This window comes from Pteropus alecto, unplaced genomic scaffold, assembly GCF_000325575.1.
Source record: "Pteropus alecto unplaced genomic scaffold, ASM32557v1 scaffold139, whole genome shotgun sequence".
In the NCBI taxonomy this organism is placed as follows: Eukaryota; Metazoa; Chordata; class Mammalia; order Chiroptera; family Pteropodidae; genus Pteropus; species Pteropus alecto.
The window spans coordinates 2,451,781-2,457,398 of NW_006443567.1; the positions used below are offsets into that span (position 1 = coordinate 2,451,781).

Genomic DNA, 5,618 nt, shown 5'->3' on the forward strand with positions numbered 1-5,618 from the left:
CCGAGTAGAGTAATCTTGCTTGTAGGTCCTTGCTTTTCATCACTTTGAATATTTCATGCATATTTTCTTGAAGTTCTAATGAGATTATTGAGCACTATTATGAACCAGTATTTTGAATTCTGTATCAGATAGATTGCTTGTCTCCATTTTGTTTAGATATTTTTTGGAGCTTTGTTCTGTTCATTCATTAGGGACTTTATACTTTGTCTTCACATTTTGTCTGCCTCCCTGTCTGCTCAAAAACTATAGCACCTGGTCTTCCTAGGTGGTCTCCCATCCAAATACTAACCAGGCCCAACCCTGCTTAGCCTCCAAGATCAGCTGGAATTGGGCTTGTTCAGGGTAGCATGGCCGTAGACAATCTTTGACATTTTAATTATGTTGTGTCTTGGTATAGGCCTCTTTGGGTTCATCTTGTTGGGGATGCTCTGCACTTCCTGTGCTTGTATGTCTATTTGCTTCACCAGGTTAGGGAAGTTTTCCATCATTAATTCTGCAAATGTTTGTACACTTGATTCCCTTGCTCTCTCTGATTGTGTGTTTTCTGCTACTTTGTCTTCCAAATGGCTGATTCAATCCTCTGCTTTATCTAATCTACTGTTGATTCTTCATAAGGTATTCTTCATTTCAGTTATTGTATTCTTCATTTATGACTGCTTCTTTTTGATGGTTTCTATATCCTTTTTATGCTTACTATCTCTTTTTTGAAGTTCTCACTAAATTCCTTGAGAATGTTACATCTAGTTTTAAGTTCTTTGAGCATCCTTATAACCATTGTTTCAAACTCTGTATCTGGTACATTGCTTGTCTCCATTTTGTTTAGTTCTTTTTCTGTAGTTTTCTCCTTTTTTTTTTTTTCATTTAGAACATGTTTCTTTGTCTCCTCATTTTAGCTGCCTCTCTGAGTTTGAGTCTATCTATGAGGTAGATGTTCTATGTCTCCCAATCTTGGTAGGGTGACCTTATGTAGTAGGTGTCCTATGGAGCCCAGTGACACAGTCTTCCTGGTCACCTGAGCCGGGTGCTCCAGGAGTACGTCTTGTGCAAGTTGTGTGTGTCCTTCTGGTGTATTTGAGCCTTGATTGCTGTTGGCACATCAGTGGGTGGGATTGACCCTCAGGCTGACTGGCTGTGTAAACTGGCCACAGCCACACCATACAAGCTGCTCTGCGGGCCAACCCCACTGAGCAGGATTCGCTCCAGCAGATTCTGGTGCCTGCCAAAACCACCTTTGTGTATGCTGCTTGTGGAGCTAATCGAGTGGTGCTCTGCTGTGGTATAAAGCCAACCACCAGGTGTGTTGGTTCTGAGGCCTTTGGGAGGGATTCCCATGCAGGCCAAATTCAGCCACTGCCTGTGTCTGGCCTGGGGCTACCTTGTAGGAGCTACAAAGTGATCCACAGTTGGTAGCTTCCTGAGCTCGATCTGGAGGCGCATAGGAGAGGCCACACTGTGAAGTGAGGTCAGCTACCACTAGTACCCAGCCTGGGGCAGTTCAGCAAAAGTCCCATAGCACCCCAAGTCCTGATGCTGTCTGAGGGCTGCTCAGATGGCTCAGCCACTGAATGTACATTGGGAAGTATGTGAGTTGGGTGAAGCAGGGTCTCAGAGAGTCACTAGGGTAGGGCCTTGGTGTTCACCAGTTTAATACAGATTCAGATTTAGCACCAGTGCTGAGCCTGGGGCCACTTGGCAAAAGGCTTAGAGCATACCATAGGCCAGCTGCCCCCTGCTTGCAGCCCACAGGCCCCCAAGAGTTGTCCAAGGAAGACTGCAGCACAGGCCAATTCCATCTGCCTGCTACTGCAAGAGCTTCTGGCAGTGCACAAGTTGGGTGGGGTGGGGTTCTAGGGAGTCCCTAGGGTGGAGCAAGTAGATTTTACCAGTCCAATACAGATTCAGATTTTGCCACATGGGAGTAGGGCTCAACACAGGAAAGATAGTACCCACCCACTGGCTGCAGGGGAGGATGTCTCAACACAGGGACAATGGCAGCTGTCCCTCCAGCCTACACCCTGAAGCCACAAGACTCAATCTCTCCCTGTATATCTCTGGTGTCTCTCAAGCCACTGTTCCTCCACTGGAGCCCAGGGCAAGTGCCTGTGAATGAGTGAGTCTGTGTTCAGGTCCTTTAAGAGAACACGTGGATTTTCGGCAGCCTTCCATCTCACCCAGATGTATGGAATCCCCACTGATTTTCACAACCAGATGTTGTAGGGGCGCCTCTTCCCAGCACTAGTGCTCTGGGATGGGAGCCTGGTGTGGGGCTGGGAATCCTCGCTCCTCAGGGGGGACCTCTGCAGCCAAGAGATCCCTCCAAATTCTCAACCACCACATGTGGGAGTGGTGCTAGCCCATTTCTTGTCTCTGCCTCTCCTACCATCTTGATGTGGCTTCTTTATATTTTATTTATAAGACTTCTGTTCAGCTAGTTTTCAAATGGTTCTCCAGGTTGATTGTCCTATAATTTAGTTGTAATTTTAATGTGGTCATGGGAGGAGGCAAGCACAGTGTTTATCTACTCTGCTATCTTGACTGGAACCCTATGCACTTTCAGATTTAGTAGATTTTGCCAAATTGTTGTCCAAAGCACTTGATCCATTCTAAGCACTTTATATGTGTCAACTTGTACCCTCACAATAACCATAGAAAACAAATACTGTTGTACTCATTTCTACAGATGAGGAAACTGAAGCTAAGAGAAGTTAAGTGACTTATCCAAGATCACATAGCTAGCAAGGTCAGAGCTTTTATTTGATTAGAGACAGTCTAGTTTCAACACCCATGCTTTTAACCACCACACTGTTCTGTCTCCTATCCCAACCCACTATCGTTTTATTTTGCATTTCCCCCATTACTAATGAGGTTGAACATTTTTTATCCTTTTCTTTTTTTTCAGAAACACTTAGTACTAGAGAAGCAGTGAATATTTAAAAAGATCCATGGCCCACTCACAATGGCAATGAACTCTCATAGATGCCAGGGGCCTGGTCCATGGCCTCCATGACAACATGAAGTTTATAAAACTACTGAAATTGATGAACTGATTTTGAGGAGTAACACCTTTTTAAAATTAGTTTTATTTTTATTAAATACACACACACACACACACACACACACCTTGTGTAAATATACAACTTGATCTACAAAACTTGTTAAGGAAAGCAACAGTCATTTCTCCTAGACATCTTGTGGTGCCAGAAAGTAAAGAAGCGTCAGAGAATGACGGGGACATCTCAAAAGAACACAGAAGTCAGTGGGCTCCCAAAGGTGAAATGAAATCATTTGTTCATCAAAATAAATTATGATAGTAATACAGTATAATTCATTAAATAAAATAAGAACCCATGAGTCCATACTGATATTAACTTACTAATTATTTAATTAATTATATATTTGGTAAGAAGGAAAATTTCTTCCTTAGAGTAAAATGCAAACTAATAAATCTAGAAGGAATGCTGAAGTTAAAAAATTATCAGTGGATGGTAGAACTAGTAAGTGAAAGTGTTAGGAGGCAAAGAATATTTATGTAATATCAAAGTAGTTCCCCACAATTACTTATCGATTACAAAGGGGAAATGGTAACTTTACAGTGAAGGAACCTGGCGCTTACTACCTGTCTTAGTCCATTTGGGCTGCTATAACAGAATACTATAGAATGGGTGGCTTATAAACAATAAACATTTATTTTTCACAGTTCTGGAGACTGAAAAGTCTAACATCATGGCTCTGGCAGATTCGGTGTCCGATGAGCACCTGCTTCCTCATACATGGCCTTCTTACTGTAAGCTCACATGGCAGAAGGGGCAGGAGAGCTCTCTAGGGCCTCTTTTATAAAGGCACTAATCCCAATAATGAGGGTTCCACCTTCATGACCTCGTCACTTCCTAAATTCCCCCCACCTCCTAATGCCATCACCTCAGAGGTTAGGATTTCAATATATGAATTTGCATTCAGACCATGACACTACCTAAATCAAGTGATCAAAGCTAACAGCAGCAATGTTGACACAAACTGACATATATCTCCTGATATTACAAACTGAGAAGGACACAGTCCCACTTTTGTTATTTTTGCCGATCTAACCACTTGGAAAAAGCAGAAAATACAAATTTACAGACATTATACAAATGACTGGCCTATAGTCTTCAAATATTCTAAGATCAAAAAAAAAAAGACAAAGAGAAACTGAGGAACTGTTCCAGATTAAAGGAGATTAAGAAGACATGATAATTAAATGCAATGCATATCCTAGATTGGATCCAGAACCCAGAAAAAAAGAAGCTGTAAAGAACAGGATTAGACCAATTGTTCAAATTAGAATATGAATTATGGTTTAGATAATAGTATTATTTCGATGTTACATTTTCTGGTTTTGATAATCATACTTTGGTTACGTAAAGAATGACTTTGTTAGGAAACACAGCCTGAAGTATTTAGGAGTAAATGGACATGGCGTTTTCATTACTTTCTAATGGTTCATGAGAGAGAGATGATAGAATGATAAAGGAACTATCCCTCACAGAATGACTACAATAGGGAGCATATCTGGCCAAGCAGTGTATCTGGTCAACCAATTTGTGTAGAGAAAAATGTGGCCTGAGGTGAAAATATATACAGATTATTAAGGAATGATCAATGACTAGCCATCTATCAGGGGCTTGGAAGGAAAAAGACTGGAAGATCTGAGACAAGTAATCCTGCATAGAGACATGTGGATTGATATGTGGGAGTGCGTACAAATAGGCACCACAGAAGTAGCACCAAACAATCAAGTAGATGAAATAACTTCGCCAGTTAACATTAGCCAGCCATTGTCACCACCCACTCCAGAACTTTCAAGATGAACATATGAATGGAATGGTCATGGTGACAAAGACAGAAGCCACATATGGGTCCAGTCACACGAACTCCTATTTTAGAAGTCCAATTTAGTATTGCTACTTCTGAATATCCAAACTTATATTCAACAGAGACCAACACTGTAAGGCACTATTCCTTGAAAAATAGTGGCCACTTGGTGGCAAACTGGCTATATTGGGCTCTTTCACCCTGGAAGGGCCAAGTAATTGATCCTCACAGGGATAGATCACTGTTTAGGCATAAGTTTGCTTTTCCTGTTTGCAGAGCCTCAGCCAGAACCACTATCTATGGGCTTATGGAATTCCTGATCCATAGGTCTGACACCTCGCACAGCATAGCATTTGACCAAACTACCCCCTTACAGCAAAGGAGGTGCAGGAGTGGACCAATTACCACGGGGTCCACTGTTCATATCACATACCACACCATGTTGAGGCAGCTGGTCTCAAAGAATGCTGTAACAATCTTCTAAAGGTACAACTGAAGTGTCAGCTTAGAAGAAACACTCTGAAACTAGAGAGCAAATCTTGAAAGTATAGTGTATTTGTTAAATCACAGACCTCTTTATGCTGCTGCACTCCAATATTAAGGATACATGAATCCAGAAACCAAGGAATAGAAGCAGGAGCAGTCCCAGTTACCTGCATTCCTAATACCTATTGAGGGACTTATTCTTTCTATTCCTTCATCTCTGGGCTCTACAAGGGTAAGGCGCTGTTTCCCAAATGGGGTGCATGCTTTCCAGGGGACACAGC

General features: G+C 42.0%; 1 pseudogene; it reads right to left on the bottom strand.

Moving 5' to 3' along the window:
* Nucleotides 1-240: 240 nt before the first annotated feature.
* LOC112472898 lies at nucleotides 241-359 on the bottom strand (annotated as a pseudogene).
* Nucleotides 360-5,618: the final 5,259 nt, after the last annotated feature.